The sequence below is a fragment of the Oncorhynchus mykiss genome, chromosome 8 (assembly GCF_057628025.1).
Source record: "Oncorhynchus mykiss isolate SJ-2025 chromosome 8, ASM5762802v1, whole genome shotgun sequence".
NCBI lineage: Eukaryota > Metazoa > Chordata > Actinopteri > Salmoniformes > Salmonidae > Oncorhynchus > Oncorhynchus mykiss.
Genome location: NC_143029.1, coordinates 19,436,968 through 19,453,630, shown reverse-complemented (window position 1 = coordinate 19,453,630; position 16,663 = coordinate 19,436,968). Strand labels below are relative to the sequence as shown.

Below are 16,663 nucleotides of genomic sequence, written 5' to 3'. Positions count from 1 at the left end.
ATGATCCAATGTTGACCTAAATGACTAATGATGATAAATACAATCCACCTGTGTGTAATCAAGTCTCCGTATAAATGCACCTGCGCTGTGATAGTCTCAGAGGTCCGTTAAAAGCGCAGAGAGCTTCATGAAGAACAAGGAACACACCAGGCAGGTCCGAGATACTGTTGTGAAGAAGTTTAAAGCCGGATTTGGATACAAAAAGATTTCCCAAGCTTTAAACATCCCAAGGAGCACTGTGCAAGCGATAATATTGAAATGGAAGGAGTATCAGACCACTGCAAATCTACCAAGACCTGGCCGTCCCTCTAAACTTTCAGCTCATACAAGGAGAAGACTTATCAGAGATGCAGCCAAGAGGCCCATGATCACTCTGGATGAACTGCAGAGATCTACAGCTGAGGTGGGAGACTCTGTCCATAGGACAACAATCAGTCGTATATTGCACAAATCTGGCCTTTATGGAAGAGTGGCAAGAAGAAAGCCATTTCTTAAAGATATCCATAAAAAGTGTCGTTTAAAGTTTGCCACAAGCCACCTGGGAGACACACCAAACATGTGGAAGAAGGTGCTCTGGTCAGATGAAACCAAAATTGAACTTTTTGGCAACAATGCAAAACGTTATGTTTGGCGTAAAAGCAACACAGCTCATCACCCTGAACACACCATCCCCACTGTCAAACATGGTGGTGGCAGCAGCATCATGGTTTGGGCCTGCTTTTCTTCAGCAGGGACAGGGAAGATGGTTAAAATTGATGGGAAGATGGATGGAGCCAAATACAGGACCATTCTGGAAGAAAACCTGATGGAGTCTGCAAAAGACCTGAGACTGGGACGGAGATTTGTCTTCCAACAAGACAATGATCCAAAACATAAAGCAAAATCTACAATGGAATGGTTTAAAAATAAACATATCCAGGTGTTAGAATGGCCAAGTCAAAGTCCAGACCTGAATCCAATCGAGAATCTGTGGAAAGAACTGAAAACGGCTGTTCACAAATGCTCTCCATCCAACCTCACTGAGCTCGAGCTGTTTTGCAAGGAGGAATGGGAAAAAAATTCAGTCTCTCGATGTGCAAAACTGATAGAGACATACCCCAAGCGACTTACAGCTGTAATCGCAGCAAAAGGTGGCGCTAAAAGTATTAACTTAAGGGGGCTGAATAATTTTGCACGCCCAATTTTTCAGTTTTTGATTTGTTAAAAAAGTTTTAAATATCCAATAAATGTCGTTCCACTTCATGATTGTGTCCCACTTGTTGTTGATTCTTCACAAAAAAATACAGTTTTATATCTTTATGTTTGAAGCCTGAAATGTGGCAAAAGGTCGCAAAGTTCAAGGGGGCCGAATACTTTTGCAAGGCACTGTATACTGAAGATGTAACCACAGTAATGGTGGCCAGAAAATCAATGAATGAAAATTGAATATTGAAAAATTAAACAGAAATTGCAGACCTCTAATCTTTCTAACATGTCAACTGACACTTTACTTCAAATAAGTACAAATCATTTCACAGTGTTAACTTTCTCTTTATCCCTGGTTGATGTACATTTCAGAGCCTCTTCAGTGTGGATGGGGTATAGCATACATTTTCAACAACACAGACAGCACTTCCAGTTTGTGTTCTTCACTCTGAACTCTTTTGTCTTCATTCCTAGGCACAGCACATGGAACCACCGTTGGCATGCAAAACATTCAATCTAAAACAAAACAAAGCATAACACGTTATAAATTATATCAAATATCCATGCAGTATGACGAATTAGCCATCCATTGTGTTATATAATAAATTGTCTTGCATGCCGTCACTGTTGTCAAAAGATTATAAACATGTTAAATAAAGTTATGAACCCAGTCAGTCTTTGGGCCACATGCAGGTTCTTTGTCAGTGGCACACATGAAACAGTTGTTGGCTTTGTTGAACTCTGAAATCATAGGCATGAACTGAACATATGGCTGTCCCACACAACTACATAAAAATAAAGAATTTACATTTACTTTGAATTAAATGTCATTACATACCAGACATTTTTAGTAAATCCTCAGCCATTTCTTTTCGCAGATGCTCCATGTGTTTTTTGTGAAGGTTCTATATCAATTTGGTAGGGGATGTTGGGGAAGTTCTGTGCAACTTCCTTGGCCATCATCAGTGTTCTCTTTTTTATGTAAACATAATGGAATTCTGATTAGTTATAGGCAAATAAATACGCAGGCCAAAACTGTATGCTGATTTCCTTATCAATATAATCTAAGAGGTAATTTCCTTTTTACCCCCTTTCTACACATAGCCTAAATTATAGGCACTGAACCATTTACAGGAGAATAATAAAAGTAGCATATAGGATCCAACCCTATCACAGAGTGAATAAGAGTAGAGCGTTTGTAGGCTTTAAAAAAAAAAATATTAAGTGACAGTTTCATCAGTACATGTTCATAGGGAAATGAGAGACTAGTCAGTGGTAGAATTGGCAAGATATAGGCAAGATGCAGTAGATGGTATAGAGTACAGTGTAAACATATGAGAAGAGTAATGTAGGGTATGTAAACATTATATTAAGTTGCATTGTTTAAAGTGGCTAGTGATATATTTTGTACATACATTTTTCCAATATTAAAGTGGCTGGAGTTGAGTCAGTATGTTGGCAGCAGCCACTCAATGTTAGTGGTGGCTGTTTAACAGTCTGATGGCCTTGAGATAGAAGCTGTTTTTCAGTCTCTCGGCCCCTACTTTGACCTCGCCTTCTGGATGATAGCGGGGTGAACAGACAGTGGCTCGGGTGGTTGTTGTACTTGATGATCGTTATGGCCTTCCTGTGACATCGGGTGGTGCAGGTGTCCTGGAGGGCAGGTAGTTTGCCCCCGGTGATGCGTTGTGCAGACCTCACTACCCTCTGGAGAGCCTTACGGTTGTGGGCGGAGCAGTTGCCGTACCAGGCGGTGATACAGCCCGACAGGATGATCTCGATTGTGCATCTGTAACAGAGTGCTTTTGGTGACAAGCCAAATTTCTTCAGCCTCCTGAGGTTGAAGAGGCGCTGCTGCGCCTTCTTCACCACTCTGTCTGTGTGGGTGGACCAATTCAGTTTGTCCGTGATGTGTACGCCGAGGAACTTAAAAAATACTACCATCTCCACTACTCTCCCGTCGATGTGGATAGGGGGGGTGCTTCCTCTGCTGTTTCCTGAAGTCCACGATCATCTCCTTTGTTTTGTTGACGTTGAGTGTGAGGTTATTTTCCTGACACCACACTCCGAGGGCCCTCACCTCCTCCCTGTAGGCCGTATCGTCGTTGTTGGTAATCAAGCCTACCACTGTAGTGTCGTCTGCAAACTTGATGATTGAGTTGGAGGCGTGCATGGCCACGCAGTCGTGGGTGAACAGGGAGTACAGGAGAGGGCTCAGAACGTACCCCTGTGGGGCCTCAGTGTTGAGGATCAGCGGGGTGGAGATGTTGTTACCTACCCTCACCACCTGGGGGCGGCCCGTCAGTTGCACAGGGCGGGGAACCCAGGGTCTTGAGCTTGATGACGAGTTTGGAGGGTACTCTGGTGTTAAATGCTGAGCTGTAGTCGATGAGCAGCATTCTCACATAGGTATTCCTTTTGTCCAGATGGGTTAGGGCAGTGTGCAGTGTGATTGCGATTGCGTCGTCTGTGGACCTATTGGAGCGGTAAGCAAATTGGAGTGGGTCTAGGGTGTCAGGTAGGGTGGAGGTGATATGGTCCTTGACTAGTCTCTCAAAGCACTTCATGATGACGGGTAGTCGTTTAGCTCAGTTACCTTAGCTTTCTTGGGAACAGGAACAATGGTGGCCCTCTTGAAGCATGTGGGAACAGCAGACTGGGATAAGGATTGATTGAATATGTCCGTAAACACACCAGCCAGCTGGTCTGCGCATGCTCTGAGGACGCGGCTGGGGATGCCGTCTGGGCCTGCAGCCTTGCGAGTGTTAACACGTTTGAATGTTTTACTCACATCCGGCTGCAGTGAAGGAGAGTCCGCAGGTTTTGGTAGCGGGCCGTGTCAGTGTCACTGTATTGTCCTCAAAGCGAGCAAAGAAGTTGTTTAGTCTGTCTGAGAGCAAGACATCCTGGTCAACGACGGGGCTGGTTTTCTTTTTGTAATCCGTGATTGACTGTACCCTTGACCTGTATGTGGGACGGCAGGGTAGCCTAGTGGTTAGAGCGTTGGACTAGTAACCGGAAGGTTGCAAGTTCAAACCCCTGACCTGACAAGGTACACATCTGTCATCCTACCCCTGTTCCTAGGCCATCATTGAAAATAAGAATTTGTTCTTAACTGACTTGCCTAGTTAAAATAACAAAATTAAAACTGTAGACCCTGCCACATACCTCTTGTGTCTGAGCCTTTGAATTGCGACTCTACTTTGTCTCTATACTGACACTTAGCTTGTTTGATTGCCTTGTTACCATAAATATGTGTTTATGATGGGGCCGGCAACAGAGTTCCCATTGACTAAGCACCGCGGAGACCAATCAGGAGAGAATACATACAGGTCAAGGGTGCCAATTGAAAGTCAAGGTGGGGGATGCCGTCTGGGCCTGCAGCCTTGTTCCTTTTGGATTACTCTCTCTTTACAGAAAACCCCTGTGGTTCAAGTCAAGAGCTTTCAGTCTGCTCTGCGCATTTCTGAAAGTGACAGAGCCAGCAGCCAAGAGAGTTTTTCACAGTATGTCATAAGAAGTTATTACAGTTATTGCGCCGGTATGTCCCTTGAGTTTTCAATTTCAAACTCATTGCACAATATGTAAACAAAGCCGAATGTAACTGAACGTAGTTGACCAAAGCATGTTTCCTCATAATCAGCTGGAAGTGTTTGCTGTCTGTGGTTCGGTTTGTCATGTGCGAATTGCAACAGTATTGAAAATAAAACCGGATACAAACCGATATACAGACCAGTGTACTGAAGGTCGGGTTGATAGCATTTCCCTGTAGATCTTTATATCAGATTACTTCCGACATAGGGAAAAAAATCTGCGGAAAAAGTTAGAACAACATCCTGACTTGTAATGGGACTGTTCGGCAATGCTGAGCCTACATGTTAGCGACGAGTGTGTAAGCTCTGGATAAGAGCGTCTGCTAAATGACTAAAATGCAAATGTATTGATGTCTTTTCTATACCCTCAGTAAACTCTATGGAGACCAGGCCAGTTTATTTGATGCGTCATCTCTCATTTATCACAGTGTTAATCTGCTAAATTGTAATTATTCGCTCCTATGGCCTATTTACTGCCTACCTCCTCATGCCTTTTGCACACACTGTATATATACATTATTTTTTTCTACTGTGTCATTGACTTGTTTATTGTGTTATTGGCTTGTTTATTGTTTATTCCATGTGTAACTCTGTGTTGTCTGTGTCACACTGCTTTGCTTTATCTTGGCCTGGTCGCAGTTGTAAATGAGAACTTGTTCTCAACTAGCCTACCCGGTTAAATAAAGGTAAAATAAAAAAGTCATGGTTCTCAGGTTGGTAAAACTGCCATCCAACTCCTCAGTATTTTGGGCTCCCAAGTGGCGCTGTGGTCTAAGGCACTACAGACACCCTGGTTCGAATCCAGTCTGTATCACAACCTGCCGTGATTGGGAGTCCCGTAAAAAAAATCAAATCAAATCAAATTTTATTTGTCACATACACATGGTTAGCAGATGTTAATGCGAGTGTAGCGAAATGCTTGTGTTTCTAGTTCCGACAATGCAGTAATAACAAGTAATCTAACTAACAATTCCAAAACTACTGTCTTGTACACAGTGAAAGGGGATAAAGAATATGTACATAAGGATATATGAATGAGTGATGGTACAGAGCAGCATAGGCAAGATACAGTAGATGGTATCGAGTACAGTATGTACAAATGAGATGAGTATGTAAACAAAGTGGCATAGTTTAAAGTGGCTAGTGATACATTTATTACATAAGGATACAGTCGATGATATAGAGTACAGTATATACGTATGCATATGAGATTAATAATGTAGGGTAAGTAACATTATATAAGGAAGCATTGTTTAAAGTGGCTAGTGATATATTTACATCATTTCCCATCAATTCCCATTATCAAAGTGGCTGGAGTTGAGTCAGTGTCAGTGTGTTGGCAGCAGCCACTCAGTTTTAGTGGTGGCTGTTTAACAGTCTGATGGCCTTGAGATAGAAGCTGTTTTTCAGTCTCTCGGTCCCAGCTTTGATGCACCTGTACTGACCTCGCCTTCTGGATGATAGCGGGGTGAACAGGCAGTGGCTCGGGTGGTTGATGTCCTTGATGATCTTTATGGCCTTCCTGTGACATCGGGTGGTGTAGGTGTCCTGGAGGGCAGGTAGTTTGCCCCCGGTGATGCGTTGTGCAGCGCACAATTGGCCCAGCGTCGTCTGGGTTTGGCCGTCATTGTAAATAATAATTTGTTCTTAACTGACTTGCCTAGTTAAATAATGGTTCAATTTAACTGCAGTTTGAAAACAACAAAGTTAGCCTACTGGTTCGAGCAGGATAGCAAGCGTCTGAAATCTCAAATGTTCAGGTTAGCTTTCTTATGCTGTAACAATCTCTTTACCCCCCCAGTTCTTAATCACAACTGGTGAGGTCCACACTGTGTTCGGTGAGGTGTCAGAGGGTATTGGCGTCTTGGATAAGCTCAATGACACCTTCGTTGATAAGGTCTTCATCCCTTTTCAGGATATCAGGCCAGCAGATTTCATTTCCTCGAACCATATTTAAATGCAGCAATGTTAGGGGTAAATTAGAATATAATTGAATACACTTTCGAATTTCCTCATGAATAGCTCCCATACAGAGGTGTAGATGCAATGACCTACTCAGACATCCCAGTATAAAGTGAGAAGAGAGGTGTGATACTTGTTTTGTGTCATTGCAGGATAAACCACACTGTGATCCTGGAAGACCCTTTAGATGACCCTGCTGACCTGCCCGTGCCGAACCGTTCCCCCGAGCCTACCAAGGAACAGCTGGATGTGAGTGACTGGGTACTTTCAGGTACCATTTGAGGTCAAAGCAATGCATATCTCACATTTCAGAGCAATTTAACTTTTCATAAACTTTCTTAAAAAGCCATAAGTTTTAAATTATAGTTTCTCTGTTCATCAAAGGAAAGGTGAATGATTTTCTCAATACCTGAACAAAAGTAACTGTGATGTTACTTCAGATTTTTTGATGTCATGTACTGTACACCTTTTGTTGATTTGCAAAGTCAAAGCCTCTTTGGTGTGCAGAGTGGTCGTATTGGAGCAGAGGAAGTGATCAACGACACAGATGGTGAGGAGGCTGAGGAGCTGGATGAGCTGCTGAAGGAGGAGGCGGCCAAGACCCAGGCCATCCTTCTGGAGATGGTGAGATGGGGGTCTTGTGGTTCTGTCCACCTAGCCTTGTAGAGGATGCGCATACTTTCAGGCGCAATGGCAGAGCAGATTTTGTAACACCACTTTGTGTACTGATTGATGTTGAAGAACCCAACACTAGTTCATTAGCTGGTAAACATATTAGTGTTGTAAAGATTATATGGTGGTTTTATGAGAGTTTTGTGGTTTGAGACGTTGTCGTGTGTATGTGCTTGTGTAGGTGGGTAATCTTCCTGATGCGGAAGTGAAACCTCCGGAGAATGTTCTGTTTGTGTGTAAGCTGAACCCTATGACTATAGAGGAAGACCTGGAAATCCTCTTCTCTCGCTTCGGACTTTCACCCTGTCTATTTCAACATACTGGCCTCCATGACACTACTATACATATTTCATTAGAAATAGACCTAGTCCTAACCATTTAAAAATTGAAAGGAGACTTGGTAGAATATTGGTGTATTATCCTATATTAACGTGTTCTTATTTCTGTACAGCTGTGAGATCATCAGAGACTTGAAGTCAGGAGAGTCTCTGTGCTATGCTTTCATTGAGTTTGAAAATAATATGTTTGGTTTTCACTTGATTTCTATATGTACCATGAGTTAGCATTTAGTAATTTTAGCCCTCTTTAAACATTGAACAATGATCCACTCATATTCACAAGTCCAAATCAAGACTAAGCTAAAATTAGATTAATTTTGGAACCGTTTAAGTGCAGTTATGCAGAATACAAATAGAGGGCACCAGTTAGTCAGAATTGAGAGTACACATTAATTCACTTGAAAGGGTTTTGTTTACTGAATTGATAGGTTGTTTCCTTATTCACTATACACATAAGGGCTCAGTTTACCCTCTTAGATATAATTGATGTAATTTCGCTCCACAGGAGGGGGACTGTGAAAAGGCCTTCTTCAAGATGGACAACGTGCTCATAGATGACCGACGCGTACATGTGGACTTCAGCCAGTCTGTCTCAAAGATGAAATGGAAAGGCAAAGGTAATCACTTATTAAAACAACTCATTAACTTCCTTTTAATATTTTGGGTTTTTCAGTATTTCCATTATATATATATACTTTCAGAGACTTTAAGCCTCAATCAGGCACTTTAGCTAAAGGATGTGCCTTTTACCTTCTCTTCTAAGTAGAGAAATTAACAAGGTCTTTTTTGGTTTTCTAGGTGGGAAGTATACAAAGGATGACTTCAAGGCCTATGAAAAAGAAGTGGGATACAAATGAGCTCTTAAGGATAAAGTCAAACCCAAGCCAGAGTATCCTTAAATGTTTTTATATTTGCTATTCATATGAAGTGAAAGATGGGGGTTAGAACCGTGTAAAATAACTAAACTGTGCACCATTTCACATAGCAATCAGGTTAGAGAGGTCAACTATTGTAAAGATGTTTCTGTTGGAGGAAATTTAAATTTCTCTGGAAGAAAGTGTTTCTCTTTGAAATGTTGTCTTGGCAAACCTTTTAAAGAATTACTCTCTTTACTTAAGTTTTACTTAATGGTCCCAAAAGCTCCAAGTACGACCTGCTTTTAGAGGAAGAAGGAACAAGCCATTGGCATGCTGAGAAGAAACACAAAGACAAGAAGCACAATCACTCAGACAACAAGGACACCAGGAAGTCTAAGAAATCCAAGGTTGACTGAAAATGTCTCCCCAACTCATTGTTTGTGAAAAATGTCCTTTGTTTCACAATAATGTTCAGTCAGAGCATTAGAGTAAATATATGAGTAAGCATGGCTCATGTGATTTGGGTATGGCCTATTATTTCAACAGTTGTGACACCAGTCACTCCAGCTACACAGTCATTCCGCAGAGTATAACTTGGCCGTGTAACTCCAAAGATTTCTATCTAACCTTTCTCAAATCTCTTTCTCTCCCATGTTATACCTACAGTGGGACAGGGAGGAACCCCGGCGGGAGAAAAAGACAGACTGGCACCATTCTCACTCCAGGGAAAGAGACGACGGCGATGACCACCATAAGCACAGCATGTTCCATGAAAAGCACCGCCCGGAGGGCCTTGACAAGGGCCACAGGGAGAGTAGCCGTAGTCACTCACCCTAGAAGTCTAAAGACGAGGAGAGGAGCAGACACCGATGATGAGAGAGGAATGGGATTGAGGTCCGTTCCATTTCAACTTCCATCAATTATGGAATTGTCCGTTCTTTTCATGAATTGACTAAATTTAAATGGAATTGGTCCTCCCAAATACCTGCCTCTGTGGCCCCTACTACCCTACCACCACCACCCATGTGTGGGAGAGCAGAACCAGGGACTCATCATGACTAAAACCTCGGCAGTTAGTAAGGTTGTGTAAGTATATTTGTTTTTTAGTTTGACTTATACCTACCCCACCTATCTTTCTCTGTTCATCAAAGGGCGGGTGAATGATTTTTTTCCCCCCATGTTTGTCTTTGACCTTTTACTGTAGTTTCTTACTGATTTTTGTAGAGTAAATAAATTAAGTGGGCATGGAAAACATGAGTTGTGTTTCTGAGTGAGTGCACTGCAAAGGGAATTCCCTGTGTAACCCTCTCCACGAGGTCGGCCAGTGTGATATCACTGAAATAGCATGATATCTCACCTTCCACCTCGCTGAGTGAAAACAAGTGGGAGGAAGCTATGCTAGCTGAAAGTTGTGTGGGCTACATCTCTAAATGAGGGATCCTCTTTTGGTGACAGTTTTAAATGTTTTGGGTCTGTGTATCTTGGCAGTACTGTCAGAAAGGGTATCAGTTAGCCCAACCTGAATCCTGTGTTGAAGTATATTGGGATGTGAGGGGAAAACCAAAAGAGAGCTAGGCTATATGTAATTCGATACAGTCCTGACCAAATGTGTTCAGAATAATGTTTTCAGCCTTGGCAGTCATAGAAGAATAGCACAGTGAGGGTTAGTGTGTGCAGCTATTGAACAGTCGTTGAGTTTTCCACAGGGCCTCTCCTTGTGCAATGCTGTGGGCCACCACTTCTAGCCCCCTCTGAGTTCCCTGAATTAAAGCACGAGAGACCCAAGTCAACATTCACCATATTTGGTCTGTTGACATTTGGAATCATTTCACATTTGGTTATTTCTCAGAATGAGATGCCATTTTGAAGCTTCCCAAAATGGGTTGTTTTTTAACTTGTACTGAGTGTGGGGGTGGGGTGGTGGTGGAACCAGATGGCTGTTGGAGGGAAGCCGGTGAGGTTTAGCGTGGTTCAAGTTGTAAAAAGACTGCAGATAGACAGAGGTATGTTTTGTTTTCCACCCCCATATCTAACCACTGTCTGACTTCCCCAACAGCCCACAGTACCTGAGTGAGAGCAAATTGCACTTGACAAAAGGAGTGAATATTATGGCACTGTAGAAAGCTAAATCATGAGCAGACAGTTGTAGGATCCCACGGTCAGAAGCTGATTCCCATCATTGACCAGAATTAGGAAGAACTTGGGACCAAGGGAAGTGTACAAAGTGAAATGTCTCCCCACTGGGCACACACTGGTTGACTCAATGTTGTTTCAACGTAATTTGTCAACGTATTGTGATGTGGAAAATAAATTGAAAACAGTAGTTTGATTGGATTTCAAAAAAAGTAATCTAATTTCAACCAGCATTGTAAACACTGAAATTAGGGTAAAACTTAACAGGTTGTTACATCAATGTATTTAAGTCAGTCAATCTAATTCCAACGTAATCATCAGAACTATGTATGCATTGAAATTGCATTAAATACCACGAATAAACATTAATCTTTTTCATAATATGGTGGTTGAAATGGTTGAATTTCATATTTGATTAGGCATATTTTATTTGGTCATATTTTAATAGTAAAATGGTATGTTTGAATCAACATCATTATTTTAATGTCATGCCAACAACCTAAATAAAGAGATATATTGAAATAAAATGTGAAGCTACAGTCCAACAGTTCCTGCCAGAACATTGCCTCCTACTGGTACATGAGGGGTAACGCACTTCAGTGAGAACAAGTCTACCATCCAGATGCCGACATCTATGTACTAAAGCCTTGTTCACACTGCAGACCGTAATGCTCAATACAGTTTTGTTACAAGTGACCAACTCGGATTTGTGTTTGTTCAGACAGCAGTCATTTGCTAACATGGCTACGCTAGTTGTCAAAGTAATGACGGATATTGTGCACAGTGATTGAAGCTGATTGGTGGTGCTCATGCTTCCTATCACTCAAAAGTTCTGTAGAAGACTAAGGTGACAATGCCTGCCATGGATGTTGCTTTGAATGTTCAAAAAGATATGAGCCAACTTTCAAAACTAGTCATTTTTGTCTAGCCTCAGCAATCAAATAGCTGTTTAGCTTTTGAGCACATTTACTAATTTGTTTGTAAACAGTTAACAAGCTAGTTAGCTACCACATGTCCCTAATATACAGTGCATTCTGAAAGTATTCAAACCCCTTGACTTTTTCCAGATTGTTACGTTATAGCTTTATTAAAAAAATTGATTAAATACTTTCCCCCCGTCATAAATCTACACACAATGCCTCATAATGACAAAGCAAAAACAGATTATTTTTGCATATTTAAAATAAATGCTGAAATCCCATTACATAAGTATTCAGACCCTTTACTCTGTACTTTGTTGAAGCACATTTGGCAGCGATTACATCATCAAGTCTTCTTGGGTGTGATGCTACAAGCTACGCACACCTGAATTTGGGGAGTTACTCCCCTTCTCTGCAGATCTTTTCAAGCTCCGTCAGGTTGAATGGGGAGCATCGCAACACAGCTATTTTCAGGTCTCTCCAGAGATGTTAGATTAGGTTCAAGTCCGGGGTCTGGCTGGGCCACTCAAGGACATTCAGAGACTTGAAGCCACTCCTGCGTTGTCTTGGCTGTATGCTTAGGGTCGTTGTCCTGTTGGAAAGGTGAACCGTTGCCCCAGTCTGAGGTTCTGAGCGCTCTTGAACAGGTTTTTTATCAAGAATCTCTTTGTACTTTGCTCCTTTCATCTTTCCCTCGATCCTGTCTAGTCTACCAGTCATTGCCGGTGAAAAACATCACCGCATGTCGCTGCCATCACCATGCTTCACCATAGAGATGGTGCCAGGTTTCCTCCAGACGTGACACTTGGCAGTCATGCCAAAGAGTTTAATCTTGGTTTCATCAGACCAGAGATTCTCCCCCGATTGCTCAGTTTGACCAGGTGGCTATCTCTAGGAAGAGTCTTGGTGGTTCCAAACTTCTTCCATTTAAGAATGATGGAGGCCACTGTGTTCTTGGGGACTTCCAATGCTGCAGAAATGTTTTGGTACCCTTCCCCAGATCTGTGCCTCGACAATCCTGTCTCGAAGCTCTACGGACAATTCCTTCGACCTCATGGCTTGGTTTTTGCTCAGACATCCACTGTCAACTGTGGGACCTTATATGAACCGGTGTTCACAATGCGATTTTCTGGATTTTTTTTCTCATTTTGTCTGTCATAGTTGAAGTGTACCTATGATGAAAATTACAGGCTTCTCTCATCTTTTTAAGTGGGAGAACTTGCACAATTGGTGGCTGACTAAATACTTTTTTGCCCCACTGTATGTATGTATGTGTGTGTATATATATATATAAATATGGTATTTCTGTTTTTATTTTTAATACATTTGAAAAAACTTCAAAAAAATCTGTTCACTTTGTCAGTATGCGGCATTGCTTGTAGATTGATGAGAAAAAAAACGTAACAATTTTAGAATAACGTAATAATCTGGAAAAAGTCAAGGGCTCTGAATACTTTCCGAATGTACTGTAAATGAAAACCGTACCGGTTGATAAGTTTTTGTTCAAATTCAATGTATTTTCAACGTTGATTCCACATCCCAATACTTCGAAGGAACGTTAATTCAACCAGTGTGTGCCCATGCAGTGAGTGGATCAGTTGTAAGAGCTAGGAATGTATTTGTGCAGTTAGGCCTTTTGAACAGTAGTTAAAGATAAGGCTAGACAATAACGTATTCGATCAACAATAACAAATCTGCTTAACTGTTAGAAACACTTCACCCACTTTCAAGATGTTATTTTCCACTTTGTTATACAAGGCAACCCGTTGTAGAATAAATGGCCTGATATCTATTGTTTCTTATGTGCATGACTGTGCATGAACTTGGTGATTTGGCATCTGATGTTTTCTAGTGTTGATATCTACTGTGATACAAAGTGTTTGTCAGTTCCAGGAAATGTATCAGGTTCTTTTTAAAGGTTCCACCCTCTCACTTATTTCCCCTGTTATCAAATAAATATCAAACGGCTCAGTGAAAGTGGCGAGGGCGGGTCCTCCTGAGACATAGAGCCAGTGGGTGAGTAGGAGGAATAGAGCTCTCATTTGCTTTGCCTCCACAACTGTCAAGTGATATTTGATTGCCACGTCTTGAGGTTAGTCACAACCACGGTGCGTCCTTTATTGAAAGGGGGAGATCAAGCTGATCCTAACTGTTATAGGCCAATTTCTATTTTGCCCTGTTTATCAAAGTGTTGATAGTCTTATACTCAGCTGGCCCCTCCCAAGATGTTGTGTTAATCGCTCTACAACAAAGCTTTCTTAGTGTCCAACAAGCTTTCTCTGCCCTTAACAGTACTCCGAACACCTCCAAAATAAAGGTAATGTGGTTTGGTACAATGCCCCTCTCCCCACCGGTGTGATTACTACCTCTGAGGGTTTAGAGCTTGAGGTAGTCACCTCATACAAGTACTTGGGAGTATGGCTAGACGATACGCTGTCCTTCTCTCAACACATATCAAAGCTGCAGGCTAAAGTTAAATCTAGACTTGGTTTCCTCTATCGTAATCGCTCCTCTTTCACCCCAGCTGCAAAACTAACCCTGATTCACATGACCATCCTACCCATACTAGATTACGGAGACGTAATTTATAGATCGGCAGGTAAGGGTGCTCAAGCGGCTAGATGTTCTTTACCATTCGGCCATCAGATTTGCTACCAATGCTCCTTATAGGACACATCACTGCACTCTATACTCCTCTGTAAACTGGTCATCTCTGTCATACCCTTCGCAAGACCCACTGGTTGATGCTTATTTATAAAACCCTCCTAGGCCTCACACCCCCTATCTGAAATACCTACTGCAGCCCTCATCCTCCACATACAACACCCGTTCTGCCAGTCACGTTCTGTTAAAGGTCCCCAAAGCGCACACATCCCTGGTTCGCTCCTCTTTTCAGTTTGCTGAAGCTAGCGACAGTTTTATCTCCATCTCTTCATTCAAAGACTCAATCATGGACACTCTTACTGACAGTTGTGGCTGCTTCGCGTGATGTATTGTTGTCTCTACCTTCTTGCCTTTGGTGTTGTCTGTGCCCAATAATGTTTGTACCATGTTTTGTGCTGCTACCATTTGGTGTCATGTGGTGTTGCTACCATGATGTAACAGTATAGAGTTTATATCAGTCCCCTCGCCCCGACCTGGGCGCGAACCAGGGACGTTCTGCACACGTCAACAGTCACCCTCGAAGCATCGTTACCCATCGCTCCACAAAAGCCGCAGCCCTTGCAGAGCAAGGGGAACCACTACTTCAAGGTCTCAGAGCAAGTGACGTCTCCAATTGAAACGCCACTAGTGCGCACCCCCGCTAACTAGCTAGCCATTTCACATCGGCTACACTCACCCCCCTTTTGACCTCCTCCTTTTTCCGCAGCAACCAGTGATCCGGGTCACGGCACCAATGTAACAGTATAGACTTTACGTCCGTCCCCTCACCCCGACCTGGGCGCGAACCAGGGACGCTCTGCACACGTCAACAGTCACCCTCGAAGCATCATTACCCATCGCTCCACAAAAGCCGCGGCCCTTGCAGATCAAGGGGAACCACTACTTCAAGGTCTCAGAGCAAGTGACGTCTCCGATTGAAACGCCACTAGCGCGCACCCCCGCTAACTAGCTAGCCATTTCACATCGGCTACACTGTGTTGTCATGTGTTGCTGCCATGTTATGTTGTTGTCTTAGGTCTCTTTATGTAGTGTTGTGGTTTCTCTCTTGTCGTGATGTTGGTTTTGTCCTATATTTGTTTTATTAGATCTTTTTTGTAGGCTGGCATTGTAAATAAGAATTTGTTCTTAACTGACTTGCCTAGTTAAATAAAGGTTAAATTACTCGTTCATACGCCTACAGCTCAATGTGCTCAAGCCGCCCATATGAGTCATGTGATGATCATGTTGTAGCCTGTTGTCGATGGTGTCACACATCATGATTACCTGCTGTGTTCCTTCTCCATTTCACCAGTGTGTGTGTGGAAGAAAAAACATCGCTTTAAAGGAACTGAAAGCACAAATGTTTTTTTTCTTTCTCCAATGGTGTAGATCTTACTCACTCACTGTGTATTTACAGTACCTGATTGAAAGTACACCACGAGGATAGACCCGTAATCAACCTGGGAGGCAGAAACCTATGTTTAGATAATGTACTAAACCTTTATCTTTGTAAAGACCAAACACTTGAAACTGCACTTAAAAAGCAGTCATTCATTCCCTTTATAGCATATCCATCAAAATAAACCAAATCTACTTGCTCTGTAAAATGAACCCTCCACTTATTTGATTTAGATTAGATTTATTAGGATCCCCATAAGCCAATGGCAACAGCTAGTCTTACTGGGGTCCAACACATAACGAAAAATACATTACAGACAAATAACTTATCCACTTATTCTCAGTGCATGCAGGTAGATAAGGAAGTGTAAGACACTTTCCTTAGAATCTCTACCAGTTTTTTAACTGCTGTATGTGGGAACTGTTCCTGAGAAAACCGCTGTCATGCATGGCCTACGAGGATGCCTCACCCCAACCAGAAATGTATTTATTTATTTTTTAAACATATTCACAAAAATATTCTGTAAATATATCAATCAGCAAATGTCTTGTTTTGTCATTAAGTATCTCAAGCATCCACATTAAGAGGTAACTAACCTACTGTATTGTATCACAACGCAATTTTAATCAGCCGAATAAGGTTTACTGTACATTGAGCATTATGCTGTGCTTTAAGCATGCATGCAAAATATTTTAACTGTAGCTTGGGTGACCATCATCTGTTGTCCACCCAACTCCTTTGTAACATGATACTATATTGTCCAAATACATGTATTCAATATTTGTCATACGTTTTAAGTCTCATGCAAATATGTAGCCTGGGTGTTTTTGCATATTTATGTGTACTGAATAAATATAATGTCCTTGATTCTAAACCTGTATGGCCAAAACATTTCATTTAAGAGCAACTTGACTCTCAGGGGGAGGGTTTATGGTTCTGGCTGTTGTCAATCTCATCTGTC

The 16,663-nt window shown here is 42.0% G+C and overlaps 1 pseudogene across 1 annotated transcript; it reads left to right on the top strand.

Moving 5' to 3' along the window:
- Positions 1–5,047: 5,047 nt before the first annotated feature.
- On the top strand, positions 5,048–9,615 carry LOC110529199 (peptidyl-prolyl cis-trans isomerase-like 4; annotated as a pseudogene). The gene is made up of 8 exons (XR_016482751.1): positions 5,048–5,077; positions 6,580–6,701; positions 6,893–6,989; positions 7,248–7,364; positions 8,256–8,367; positions 8,549–8,639; positions 8,891–9,014; positions 9,274–9,615. The product of XR_016482751.1 is annotated as a peptidyl-prolyl cis-trans isomerase-like 4 (transcript).
- Positions 9,616–16,663: the final 7,048 nt, after the last annotated feature.